Here is a 14,743-nt window from a genome sequence, read left to right as displayed (position 1 = left end):
GCACAAACTAAAAAACACCATGATATTCAGCCTTAGTGCAAGACTGTTAAGCCACTGTTGTGCTCATGGCTCACAGGTAACAAAAGACTGAGAGCTTTACACCCCCTCACTTCCACCGAATCTGTAACACTACCTCTATACCAAGAAAGCTTTACAGATACAAAACAATGTTCTTGCTGAGAGAGTCAGTGCACTTGAGCAAAGTGCCTCACTTTTGAAATGGGGGGAGAAGAGAACAGGTACTCCAGACATATTACTATGGAATTGTCAGCTTCATGAATGACCTTTCATTTAAACAGATAATCACTTTCATTCTTAAAAACTCACTGCTTTTTCAAAAACTGTCCTGTCAGTCAGCTTTCATTGGAGACGGCAGATCAAAGATAACTTACATATGCATGATCCTAAGGAATTCTTAAAGAGGGAAATATCTTCCAAAGTAGTTATACCTCCCTCCCCCCCAACAATACATTAGGGACGCATTTAACTTCACACTTTCTTCACACTTCCCACTCAAGATTTGTGTAAAAAGAAAAATCAGCAAAACACTAAACAGTTCCTAAAGAGCAGCACTTTGAACTATAAGAACTTGGCAAAAAAAGGCTTCCAGCCCAGAAATGGAATGTATTTTATTAGCAGTCAGTGGGCTTTACAGGGGGAAGATCTTCAGTGATACCTTTCCTCCATTGATGTCTGTGCCCTTCAAAGCTGCAGCCTGCACAGCTGCTTGCTTTCTGGCAAACATCAAGCTATCAAATTTAAAGATAAAAAATAAAAAATATGGGAGCACATAACATTTATTTGACAGTTGAACCAAGCCTTTACAAGTTATTTTTCCTGGACTAGTTGAATACAAAGGACAAAACAAGTTAGAACATTTAGAAGAGACTTCAAAAGTAAATTCTTTCCTTGGGCTTCTTTGTGCCAAGTACCAGTTGAGGATGAAGTTCAACTAAAGCACTGTGGTCTTGTGGCTACACTAAAGTCTGGGAACCAGGAGAATCTGGGGCCTTATCCAGCCATAGTCACTTGTGTATGATCTCAGGCAAGCCTTTCAATCATTCCTGGTGATCTTACCTGCCATATTTAAAAAAGAAACAAAACACACACACAAAAACCACAAACCAAAACAGGTAAATGCAAGACCTCACTAAAGGCAGCTGCAGTTGTGAGTAACAAGGGGGTTGAGAATATTAACAAACCACAGAGCTGACACTAAGCTCATGGCAGTGCTTGTGCTCAGCTGCTTCAGCACACAGGCCCTCCCTCCTGCTGAGAGGCAGCAGACACTTTCCACAATAAAATGGTCATGACCAAGACTGGTTTTCCCATTTTCTATTCAGCTTCCATCATCTTCTCCTGTCTCATGCAATAGCCCTGACATTTATTGACAGGAATCAAGCAGCAGCTGGTACTAGATCATACATCATATAAGGAAACCTTAACATTTAAATTTCCATGCAACTTACATTTAAGATAAATTTAAGTGATGTTTCTGTGTCTTGGAACACTCTCACTTATACATTCAAAAGGCACTTGGCTGCAAGCAATATAATGCTGCATGTAAATGCTTTTATAGCTACAGTGAAGTAAACAGCTTTATTTCTGGACTGACTTTGTGGTGCTTGAAAGATCTAAATTTGACTTAGAAAAACTTGTCAGCTCCACTAACTAAATGACAAAATACAAATGGGTGACAGCATTTTTCTATTATGTGGAAATCTGACATAATGTTTGTGAATTTTGGTACTTAAAATTTTATTAAAGTGCACCAGTCTTCTCATTTCAACACTGGAATTAATGCCAACAATCCACCTAATCTCGGAAAGTGTGTGTATCTAAGCAATTAAGACCATTTTAACTGAGAGTATGACTTAAACTAACACCATTAAACCCAGTACAAGCCACGCTGTAGGTGTTTCCATTTTGGTTAAGGGGTTTTAATTTTTAAACTACAGCTTGCAAATACCCCTAATCCTTTTGAGTAGCTGGAAATTGCTGACGATACAGAATTCCCACAGAAGGGCTTCTGCTGATCAACTATGTCAGCCTGAAGTAACATTATGTAAAAAGGCCTAATAACCAAATTTTAATCCTTTTGTTTTTTTAAAGGAAAATGAGGCCTTCAAGTTCATGTTCATACATGAAATGATGCTTGAATTTAGAATTCCACAGTTAAGATTTAAAAGCCCAAGTGCTCTTTCTTTTGAACCAATCCACCATTTTAATTCAAGAGCATGGCTGAAACTTAACCACATTTGAACCCTGGGTAATACTCCTTTCTGTAGTAACTGGCCGTTTTCAGCTGAAAATAATCCAGGCAGTTGATTGTAAAGACTTTCCTTTTAGTGAGTTAAAGATGTTTGGGGTTTGGATTCATTTAAAAACAAAGCCAGTACCACAGGGCATGGTCTAGAGAAAACAAACTAAAACAAGCTATCTTCTGCCTGAGCCACCTCATTTATATCTTTTCATTGCCAAGAATCTCTCAGGAACATGATGATATTAAATAACCAGATATAATGAGCTGGGGGAAGACTACTAAATTTAAATCACTTTTAATTTGTGACTTAAAAAATTCTAGTAATAGCCATACTTTGGGGTGACATCCTTCTGCTGCAGTTGGGTCACTTGGAGGTCTGGTCTATTTTGTGGCTAAAGGTGTCTCAGCTGTCAGCACTGGGAAGTGGTACCTCTTGCAGCATTAGTGATGAACAGGGGAGAGAGAGGCCAAGGACCTGTTTATGGAGGTTTTGTTCTTTAAAATGTGCCACTTGTTGAATTCTGGCCTCTGCAAGCAGTACACCAATGAATCATTTGTTAATTTGTGGACATCACACACCTACCTGAGCATGTGAACAGCTTTAAGTACTTAATTTTCTGCTGGCAGGTGTTCACAGAACCCAATCCTCATACCATAAAACTTCCTGAAACTCATTCCTTAGACTTAAAAGTTCCCAAATCAGATTATCTCTTTCCTGTTTAGCTGTTAAAATTTTGTCTAGTGAGTGTTTTTAAGAGGCTGTGAGTAACTCTTCTCCCCCTGATCCTGTATATTGCCAAAAAAATACTCTTAACCAGTGTTATTCCCAGTTCTTCATTCCATCTGCAAAGGATTACCATCCTTTCAAGTCACTGTAGAGCTGCATGTACAAGAACCTCCCAGCTCTTTCAGTCTGATTGCCTGAGGTGGCATCTATGGATCTCTCCCCAGCTGGCACTGACAGCGAGGGGTGGGAATGCTCATTAAAGCAGTCTGACAGTAACAATTGAAGGGGCTGTTTGTCACAGCTCTTCAGAGATTGTACAGTCACTCTCCACTTTTAATACTACCTTGCCTGGCTACCCCAGAGATCAGCCAAAACCAAACTTGTTTTCTTTCTGCTTCCATATTTTTGACAGTACCCTAGAATCCAACATTTAGGATATCCACCTAAACTGCAGGACACCAAAAATCCTTTCCCAGAATTGGGCAGAAGTAACATCTGAGATCTAAGCATCCAAATCCCAAAGGAAAGCCTCCTGCTTAGGAACAACATGGAGCAAATAAATACTTCTACATTTATCTAAGGGGAAGAGCAGACTGACCTGGGTCAGGTCAGTATCTATAACAGGGCCATGATAATTCCAAGCAGATACAGGAACCTCCCAGTAGCCCAAACTCGCATCTCTACTTAGTCTTCTGTACTGGCTAGAACAAGTGCAGTTACTTAGATCTGACTTCTCTAAATGCCATTCTTAAGTACTCAACACTCTCCAGGCATAGGTACTTTAGATATATGGACACCATGGGATAGCAGGATACAGCAATGTCAAATTTAAATCCAGCTGTAGATGCAGATCAAACTCATCTACGCAGAAACTTTTTCCAAGACAAAATGAGTCTTTACTGGTGAGTTGGCTTTAGCCCATTCTCCTTCTGCAGGCTGAGTGAAACACTCGTTCTCACACTGCCTGGTTCTTGTGCTGCCCAGCTGCATGAGCCAGGCAGCCAGAGAGGAAGAAAACACCACATATCCACAGCCCTTCCTGCTGACGTTTTACAATCATATACAACTACTCTGAATGGCCACAAAAGTTAAAATGATCAGAAAAGGTGAAGTCCACAAAATCAGTCTCCAGGCGTTTCAGTGGGTTGTTAAATTACTATTGTAACTTTAACAATTAGTACATTTGGTTGTACTAATGCAGGGATTCTCCCAGAACTTCCCCAGGAAAACACAAGCTGAATCACAATCCATCATACAAGTTTTTGGCACATTCCCTTGTCTTAAAGGCCACGCTGTATACATGAAAAATACTTCAGAGAAGCATAATGCAAATGTTATGACACTGTATCTCACAAGCACCTACTGTAAAAAAATTAATCCTACTCCGAACAAACCTGTAAGAAGTAGGATGTGAGTCTGTCCTCGTTCATGCCCTGGGACCAAGGCACAGCCTTTGTGTTTGCATATCCTACATGGCATCAAGAGTAACTGGCCAGCAAACACAGGCAGAGTTCTACACCAGGACATGTTTGTTGGCACCTGGGGAATCATCTGGCAGTAGATGAGTCCTGGGTAATGAGTGAATGCTCATGTGCCATCAGCCCATGTTCTGAAGGTGCTACAACATGCAGCAAGGGGTAGAAAAGTCACGTGTGGCCCTCCATCCCCCCTTACAGTAGCACTTTTTAATATCCACTATATTCTACATGGAAGTAATTGTAGAGACACTTCCTTTTTATATTTAAAATGTAGAAACCACTTAAAAGCCCATTAACTTTTAAATTAAATAAAACTTTTTTTTTTTTTAAGAACAAGGCCAGTCATGGACAAAGCTATTTTATTACCTCCAATGCTGAACTCAAAGCAGGGTTTGTAAACATGGTGGGTGGGAAGAGACAAATCCAATTACAAGGATACTAATTATATGGGATTTGAAGTTTTAATTAATTTTTTTAATCTACTTATCTTGCTCTCCCAACATGTGTATTGGCACAAAGCATCACACAAACACTTTAGTGGAAATTTTTCTCCCTTTTCTTGTGCTAAACTCTTTTATCTTCAGGACAGTCCAAGCTTCCCATTCATCTTCATTTGCTGCATATTTTTGAATTCTCCATAGATTTCTTTCTTTCCAAATACCTATAAATTATAGACTAAAGTTTTATTTTTGCAGAAAGTCTGCTATTAAGCTATGTTGATTTTTTGTTCTGATCAAATAGTGTTAATTTCTACTACCACATTGCACATGGCTAGGAGTAGTGTAAAAAAGAATGTGGTAGTATTTTATGTGCTTTAAACACTGACAAATGTATACAGAAAAGTGCATATACAAAGTTTTACTTTCCTAATAGGAACACTGGCATTAGCAAATAGTATATTTGAACCAATAGGAAATATTACTTTGTAGTAGCAAACACTTTGTAAATAAAAACTTGTTATTTTTTTAATGGAAATTTTATAGAAGCTTTTTCTGTACACTCAATTGATCCCATGTTTACTGAAAATGCTGCAAGTGGGAATTGTACATTGCAAATGGGGGTGGGGAGCAGACAGTCTGACTGAGGTGAAAGCTGTCTATGCTTTGGAGAAGAACATCCAGTTTTCCGTGGACTGGAATGTAAACCTTAACTGTAGAAGAACTGAATAAAAGCATTTCAAGGCAACAGGACGGAGCTTGTCTTTTACCACTGCCAGTATGTACACCTCGTTAGGAAAAAAATGAACTGCCCTACTTTACATAGGAAATATTGCATCCTTTGGTTATTGAAAATATCACAGTCTAGCAATGGCATCCTCATTGGCTGATCATTCAGAAAAACTTCTTATGTCATTGTCCAGGGAGAGATGCTGGGCTTCTGAAATGGTTACATTTTGATAACTCACAAAATGTTTAGGGATATTATCATTCCTATCCATTCAAGATACACACCTAACCTATACCTTAGAGAAGGCCCCAGAAACAGGGTGTGTTCCCTCTGTTTCATGCTAGATCCTCTATCCTGTTGAACACCCTTCAAACACCTATAGATTCTAAACATATATCCTTCCAAACCCCTTCCTTCTATTTTGGTAGCAAGAATCCACATGATAAGAATTTAGGCAGCATTAGATGCAGTCCCTCTTCATCCTCTGTGTTGGTTTTCCAACTCTGCCAAATACAAAAACACCAAGTAATGTCACGGTGCTTGCTTTTCCCCATGTGCACAGAAGACCCATGACTCACTATTTTTAATCTCAAACCAGCTAAAAGAAGAGGTTAAAGACAATAGCAGAAGACTTGCAAAACTGTGAGTTCATTCTTGTGTAATAAATAGAAACTCTACCACAAACCCCTTTAATCTAAAATGCAATGGCATATTTGGGAAGGCATTTTCACTAACAGATTTGGCTAACAACCAGCTAAAAACTCTTGCAATGTGTTTTCCATGGGCAAGAAACACGACTGCAGAAATGAGAGGGTATAGTCTTTATATCAGCAATAAAGATATTTAGGGCTTATTTATGCTTGTTTAAAAAGTCTAAAAATCCTTACCTTCTTTTGTGTCAGTGCTCCATAAGTTGCTATCAGAATGATTCTGAAACATTAAGCTGATGGTGAACCTGATTGGAATAAATACTCTCCTCTAAAGAATCCTTAGTTCTTTGTGCTGTTTTCAGCTGGGGATCTCCTCCCCAAGAACCCAACAAAGCAACCAAGAAAATGTGAAAGCATAAAAGCCCATTTCATCTGTTCTAAGAAAGAAGTACTCAGCATGGATCTCTAAGAAGTCTGCATGATAATGCTCTCTGAAATTACAAATACTTTTGGTTAGAGTTTCTCTAACTGTCCAACCAGATATTGTCACATAAACTAGTTTATGTTTTTCTTCACATAACTAAATCTGCATGTTTCCTAAAAAAAGGAATCAAGCAATGGTAACTGCTGTAGGATTACGGTGCTCTGTGCTAATAATGGAAACATTAAGACAACAACAAATATTGTCCTTGGTTAAAAGTAAGTCTCTAAAACTGTATCTTTTTGAATTCCACACATTCTGTTAGAAAGCAAAAATATCTGAAAACATTCAGGAAAACCAGAAAACCCCCAAATTTCTGTAGGTTTATTATTCATTAAACTCTGTCTCAACCCCAAGTGTAGGACAGGAGATAAATGTGAACAATACTTCATTGTCCGAGTGCCATGTCACGAGTGCTGCCCCTGAGTGCGTGTGATCCGTGTAGGTTGCTCCTGAAGGGGGCTGAGCTGTGCTGCAGTGCCCGTCCTTCGCCTGCCGGGGAGGGACCCGGCTGCTCCGGGGGTCCTACATAATACTGAATTCCTTTTCCGGGCCTCTGACTGGAAAACATTCAAAAGGCTGAAAAACCTAATGTCACTGGAACTTGCTGAAACCACAGTCCAGGGGTAACAAAACAGAAGAAACTGTTCCTATCTATGTCACAGAACTTCCCATCTGTCACAAAGGTTAAATCAAGTCTGTCAGACTGAAAATCCCAAATTGTTGAAGGCACTGCTGCCTACTGGTTCTTACAGCTGCCCCTGGACAACTCACCGCAGGCTCGGTTTTGTAACATTTCAAGAATCCCTCACCAGCCACCCAGAGAACTCACAGACCCATTAAAAAACTGAAAACCATTGTCCCAGGCAAAATTGTGCAGGAAGTGATATAAAAACCTGCAACAATGAGATGACATCAAAAGGAAGAAGTAAGCAAACAGAAGGGTTTGTCTTCTTCCAGCATAAGGCAGCAAACAGAGCTACAAAATGGTAAAATTATCCAAGCACCATTCTCATACAATTCATGAAACCACACAGCCAATACTCTCCCTTGGTTCAAGTAACCTGTGTTAACCCAAGTTTTCATCATCTTCATATTAAAGTCCAGGTTATGCAGCAATAACAATATTACATACAAATATTACATTCAATTAGTCTGCCACCATTAACTGAACATTATTTTTCACATATTAAATAACAAAAGTTCCATTTAATGCCATATTATGTAGAAGGCAGCAGACTGCATTTTACAGCAGCTGCTGGCATAAGCAAGATAGTTATTTTTAATAAATAAGCACCACAAGGACATAAGTGTCTTGGCACATTTAGAAGTTAAAAGACATTTTAAATGAGTAAACCTCACGAAAATGTCCTACCATTGGCCTGTGCACAATTTAAGCCTCTGGCTTTGATGAGTGAAATTAAAACAGCAAGCAGAGCTCCCAGTAACAGGACTGGGCTGAGTGCATGGAGAACAAGTTCCTGCAAGGAAAGGTAGGGTGTGAACGCACCACAGACAGCCCAGCTCACCCACGCTGACTGCCCACACCACGCCCACGCTGCTCTGTGGTAAAGGTAAGAGTTATTTTTTAAGCGGGGTGTAAAAAAATAAACTCGTGAAGCTTCCACAACTGCCAGCATGTTCTTAAGGTCACACCTTAGTTAAGCATCAGAAAAAGGAGTGTTTGCATGTTCATGTATTTTGTTAAGAGGCAGTTCTTGTGCTTTAAATTTACTGTTTTGGAATGACAGCCTCTGACCAGAACACCCATATTTGCTCTCCTTTCCAGGAAACTGCATCCCGGCCTTGAGGACCCGGCCTGTATTTGCCAAGTTCCCACGTCTGCCCCTGTGAGCGCTAGGGACACCTGCGCTCCCCGGACCGCTCGGCTCCCGGCAATGGCCCAGCCTGTGCCGCTTTCCGCACTCATTGCCCAGCAAAGCCCCCCCTGCGCTCTCGCCCCGCCACCGCCCCGCACAGGCTCCGCACGCCCTCCCCGCTCCGGAGCGGGCCCCGCGCTGAGCGCCTTCCCCTCCCCGGCTCCAGGGATACGCACGGGCCGGAACGCGCCCCAGCGCCCGCGGGGCCGAGCCCAGGCGGGCCGGCGGCGTTTGGCTCCGGTACCACCGGGCACGGCACCCGCTCCGCCGCCGACCCTGCACGGACGGCTGCCCCTGTCCTGTCCGAGCCCTGCCCGCGGTACCTGCGCTCCGCCCGCCGCTCCGTCCCCGTGAGGGGCCCGGGCTCGCCCCCTGCCCTCAGCGGTAACGGCCGCAGGTCCGAGAGTGGCTCCGAGCTCCGCGGGGTCTGGCGCACCGAGAACCTGGGGACACACAGCTGCTAAATCCGCCTTGTTATAAACATCCCTGATTTCTGACGAGTTTGGAGTCAGCAGAGCATCTTAACACTAAGGTAACACTTCCACATTACCATAACAAAGTCATCAAGTATTACTAATACTAAATTAACCAAATTGTAGGAAAAGCTGCTGTGACTGTTGCTGATAACTTCGTGTGAGATGTAGGTTAACACAGCTGCTGGCTATTTGCAGTCAGGTTGCCCAGGCTGATGTAAGCCAGGGGAAAGCCCAGGTTTTTATTGTTATTACTTTCAAACCTTCTAACCTTTGATATTTTCTCATCATCTCATTAGCATGACTAAAGCCAAGTTCTAAACATTCTATCTAGGCTTACAAACCTTTATTTCATGTTCTGCCAAGCTTCTACCTACTGTTTTCTGTCATCAGGCAATATATTAAGTCTATTAAATTAAGATTGAATGTGATAGGGCTGCTCTGTCTAGGGGCCAATGCCAAATGACTGAGTCAACTATATCAGAGCATTTATCAGACCACTGTTTGTTGGCCCTTGAGCAGCAAAATGAGGAGCAGAAGCTGCTGCACTGGCAGAGACATGCTGAGGTTTGTACATTAACTGTAGACCCTTCCAGCCCATGTAACTGTACAGCTGTGTGTGTGTTCCTGAGATGGTTGATATTGACCCATCTATTTATCTATTGGAAATGGGTGATTTGCAAGGTGGGCACATATACCACCAGAGATGCAACAATTCCAGGAAATAAAGCAGTCCTGGCTGCTGAAGATTTTTCAGAAATAACTGAAAACTCATTCATTTCATGGAGGAGTACCCATATTTCAAACCTTTGGAAAAATGCATCACCAAGCAGTATATTTTCTGACTAATGAACCATTCACAGTTAAAAAAATACACTGAACTAAAAGATAATTTAAAAATATTATAATAATTTTAAAAGATAATTGCAGCCAAATATACCCCACTCTGATTATTAATGGATATAATCCCCTCGACTGGGAGTTTTCTTGTTTCTATTCAACTGGTTAAATTTATGTTAGAAAAGATTGTATGAAAGTACCAGTAGCAAAAAAACCCCAACAGGAGACTGTCTTTTCCAACGTTCAAATTCTTAAAAGATACAAAACCTGAAGGGAAAATGTAGTGAAGTACAAGGGCATGGAAGAGAGTGAGCTAAGAGACCTTCGTAACCAAGTGGGTCTGGTTTCATGGGCATAGGAGGCACACACAGCAGAACAAGCAGGCACCTTGAGGAGTGATGAAGGTACTTTCAGAATTTTTTTTTCCTTCTCCATTGACGTTTTTGTAACTCTATAAAGAAGGTAAAATACTGCATTAATTGGATATCCAGGAATGTGCTGAAGCATTCTGAAACAGCGCTATGGAAGAGGGAAAATGCACACGCTGTAGCCTGCTCAGTGCTCCCTGGGCTTGTTGGTGTTAAACAGCAGAAACTGCAGAGACTTGTGCACTTACCCCACATTCCCACTGGCCCTTACTAATCACCAGCAACCACTCAGTCAGTGGAAGAGCTACTACAGATTCTTGCCTTTACGTGACTGGCAGTGTACTGTGCACTGTGTATGTTTGCTCTCAAGGAGCTTGGCAAGCAGGGGAACATAGAACATGGTTTTTGCGATGTAGAAGGAGTTAAGAAGCCATGTGCCTGATCTCCCTGCAGACAAGAACAATGTGAGCCCCCTGACAAGCCAGGCAGGCAGCTCTGGCTCAGCAGATAGCAGGAACATGAACTGAATGGGCAAAGACATCTCACGATTCCAACAGCCATTCATATCCTAGGGAGATTTCAGAGAGCTCTCTTGTCATGTTTTAAGCCATGGCTGCATTTCTCTTTGTCAGAGTGCATTTGCTAGTTGCACTGCTGAGTTTTCATATGCAAGTCAGCCTACAGCAGTTTCCAGTAATGGCATCTTATGCAATTTCTGACCTACTTTAACACATTGGGGCACTTGGAAACACAAGATCCACTGCAGCAGCTTTCTGCTTGACAGTGTGACACTGCAGCAGGAAGCACAAGTTTTTAGACAAACACATGGATCCACTAAAATACAAGTGACAAGCAGACTTTAATTTTCAAGGTATTTGTCAAGCCATTAGGAGCATCCAGCTCAATCATCATATGTATTATTTTTAGCTGGAGACTGCACGTTATTTCAAAAAGGTGATCAAATGGTGAAGTCAGTAAGCTGTTACATATGCACTGACCTGCGTGCTCTTTCTTGGCCCTTCTAGGCTGCAGTTTCCTGAAGAACACCTCAAATGAGAGCTTGGTGTGTGACTGATGATAAACCATGACCTCGTTAGCAGTATAGAGATCTCTTCTTTTGTCCCACCTGTCTGTGTTCAGAAGAAAGGTGTCTTCTACACATCCTCCCAAACTCCAGCAATAAATGGAAGGTCTCTGAGAACTAAAGGTCTTATCAAAGAGAATCTTTGATACTCTTTTATTACTTCCACTACCAAGTGTGAACCTAACACTACTAAGAGTGACCTAACACTGCTAAAGGAAAGACAGCATACAGAATCTTTCCTACCATTAATTAGAACTAAGCCTTAAACAGGAGAAGTAGCAAGAAGAAATTGGGATTACTATCCCTCTATCTCTTCCTTCTCCCCCATGAGAAACAGGACTCCAGACACATTTCACTGTGTGGAAATTTCAAATTTGTAATCTCATTAAGGTGCCTGCCCACAGTTGTTTGAGTGGGCCAGCAGACACTTGTCCCTGCAAACTACACTGAAGTCCAAGATCTACAGAGCTGTGTAGATCTTCAGAATAATGCTGGAAAGCTTGGTTTGGTTTCGGTTTTTTCCCTCCCCAGGTTCTGTTATTAAGGCATCTTTTAAGCATGGTTGAAGCAATCACCATACACACCATCATGACTTTTCCCATGCAGACAGAACTATTAAGGCCAAATGACATCCAGTATTATTCACCAACAGCTGCTTTACCTGGTTACTTTAATAGACAGTTATCATTCTTGCCCTGCCATTTCAGTCTAATTTGTACCTTATTACTACAGTGCCCCAAAGATCTTTTCACTATTTTCCTGCAATGCCTCAGCTTTAGGTGAGGCTATTACTACTATTGAAAACTCCAAGCATTTTGGTATACTCCTGCTTTGGGGTTAATTACTTTCTCTGTCAAACAAAAGAGGTTTTCGGTAATATTGTTATTCACCGAGTTCTGGTTTTGTGTCCTTTAAGATAACTCATAAAAATAAGAGGTATTTCAGGCTTCACCTGTAGGTTAATGCCTCACATTGAACCTCAGCGCAAACCTTTCTATGCTATCAGCTTCAAAAAATAAGCTTCCTTATACCCAACAAGTTACTATGCAATTTAGAGGACAAAATAATGAGCTGCTCTTGAAAGAAGGCTGAGCCATTCCTGCAACTTTTCTCAAGAGCACATTAAGATTTGTAATCTTATCTGTGGATTTGTTTTAAACTAACATTTAAATCAATTGGTCTGAAATTTACTATCACTTCTAAGTAATGTTTAAATCAAGCAACTTCTCAACACAAATTTAGAGAGAAACCTACAGAATTACAGATGCTATGCTAATTATGTGCTAACCTCTCCTGAAAGTTGAAAGGCAAAAATGTTCTGGTATAGTTGACTCGGTCATTTGGCATTAGCCCCTAGACAGAGCAGCCCTATCACATTCAAAAAAAAAGTCACATGTTAAGCAAAAACCCAATTCCTTACACTAAAATTCACCCAATGCATTATGTTTTTTCACATTCACAAGAACACTTAAAATGTTAAGACAATTTGGTTCTAAATAACAGCCATTAAAATATTTATAGTGTTTAGTGCATCTGTCCCACTTGTAATTAGGAGTGAAGTGGCAGTTTCTGAAGTTAGAATCTGCAGCCACAGAGGGTTTAAGAGAGACCTCGTTAGGGACAATAAACCCTGGAGGAGTTATCACTGTAGGGGCTCTCTTGTGTCAGAAAAATAGAAATGGCATCAATATGCTCACAAGTCACATAAGGTACTGGAAGGACATATTTTTATTCCATACAACTGTAAAGCAAATTCAAAAGAAGATCATCCTCTCTAATACACAATATACAGAGCTAAGTAAACTTTCTAAAATTGAATATGAAATTTTTGTTCCAAATACATTGATAACCATGAGTTTCTAAAAGGAATTGTTGCCAAATCCAGATTAAATTCTTAGCAATTCCCTTCAGGTAATGAAAAATCAAGATGAGGCACTGCTTCCACAGTTCCATGCAATACTTACTGTTCAGAGTTGCACCACATAAAAAAATTTAAGTACATGTTAGTGAACAAAACTTTGAAATTTCCTTTAGTGGCTTCCTTAGTTGCTTGCCTGAGATTTAAAGAGACAAAAGAAGTCTTACTTTTTGTCATGAATTATAAGAGCTATTTGATCCAAACTACATTCAAGTGACATTCAAGCTTCTAGTAACCCTCGTGTCAATGATTTTCTGATAGCTCTGCTAATGATTCTACATTAAGAATCAGTCACCAAATTAACAGACTTCAAACTGCAGTAACCTGAATTTTTGACTTAGCTTTTCTCTGACTTTTTTTCCTCCCATTAAGACAGGAAGAAAACCTGCAGACAGTATCTTACAAAGGAACTGGCTCTGATTTTTCTATATTAAAATGCTTATTCTATCAAGACAATGGCAGTTTTACATGTTTTAACTGAAGGGCAACTTCTGTTGCAAGACTAATGTAAAATGAGGCCTCTATGATGGAATCTTTTTCTACAGAAACACTGACTATTCATAGGTAACTTTTAGGTAAGAGTCCTATTTTTGGTGTGTAGCCCAACATCTGTAACCAAACAAGCATCAGGACAAAGATTCGTGATGCCAAACAGCCGAGGCTAAAAGTTACTTCAGTGATTTATCCCATCACCACAGCTAACACAAGTAAAGCTTCCAATACAGTAAGCAATGTTCTTCAAAAGGAAAGTGGAAGGAAACCCCATGTGTTATTACCTAAAAGAAAAGAAATAAATACCAAACCAGAAAAACAACTCAGTACTGATGCAGAGGACAGGCTGAACTAAATGAAATAATTATATTTCCCCAGTGTACATGGGTAGAACACATGATCACCTCAGGCCATTTCCATGTTAGTAACAGCCTGGAGCAAAGGTAGACCAGAGTTCTGCCCATTTCAGGTGAAGCTTTTTCTATTCTCAACAGGTACAGAGCTGGATCTGACCTACAAAACTGAACAGTAGTTTCTAAACACATTTATGCTCTGCATATTCTATTAATACAATGCAAAAAAAAAAAAAATCTGTCTAAATGAAAGATTTTTCATGTAGATGACATTAACAGAATGATTCTCCTCTAAGAAAAAAAGTACTAGTTTCCAGGTATACTAACACAAACTGTAAACATAAATTCATTAAAAGGCTTCAGTAATTTGATAGTAGACTTAGTGTGAATGCTGAGGTGTATTAACAAAATGTCCAACTAGCAAGATGATGATTAGCACTTCCACTAGCAGGGACATCAAAGCTCTGAATAATTGCAAAAATCTTTAAGATTAAATCTTTGAGTATTCTGAGGTTTTGAAATCCATACTCAGAGCTGCCCACATACTCTTAGCATCGGGGATTTTTCCA

At 40.4% G+C, this 14,743-nt stretch overlaps 1 long non-coding RNA gene across 2 annotated transcripts in view; it reads right to left on the bottom strand.

The window, feature by feature from the left end:
• Positions 1-9,285, bottom strand: part of LOC138114539 (uncharacterized) — a 29,839-nt gene extending 20,554 nt beyond the window's left edge. The window contains exons 1-2 of one of the 2 annotated variants that reach the window (XR_011152671.1): positions 9,197-9,285; positions 8,970-9,089 (exon numbers count right to left, since the gene is read on the bottom strand). This is a non-coding gene — a long non-coding RNA (uncharacterized lncRNA). The other variant, XR_011152670.1, reaches the window with a different exon arrangement.
• Between the last annotated feature and the right edge of the window lie 5,458 nt (positions 9,286-14,743).

This window comes from Aphelocoma coerulescens, chromosome 9, assembly GCF_041296385.1.
Source record: "Aphelocoma coerulescens isolate FSJ_1873_10779 chromosome 9, UR_Acoe_1.0, whole genome shotgun sequence".
NCBI classification, from domain to species: Eukaryota; Metazoa; Chordata; class Aves; order Passeriformes; family Corvidae; genus Aphelocoma; species Aphelocoma coerulescens.
Note: the sequence above shows the minus strand (reverse complement) of the source record. Positions and strands in the feature narration are given on the sequence as shown.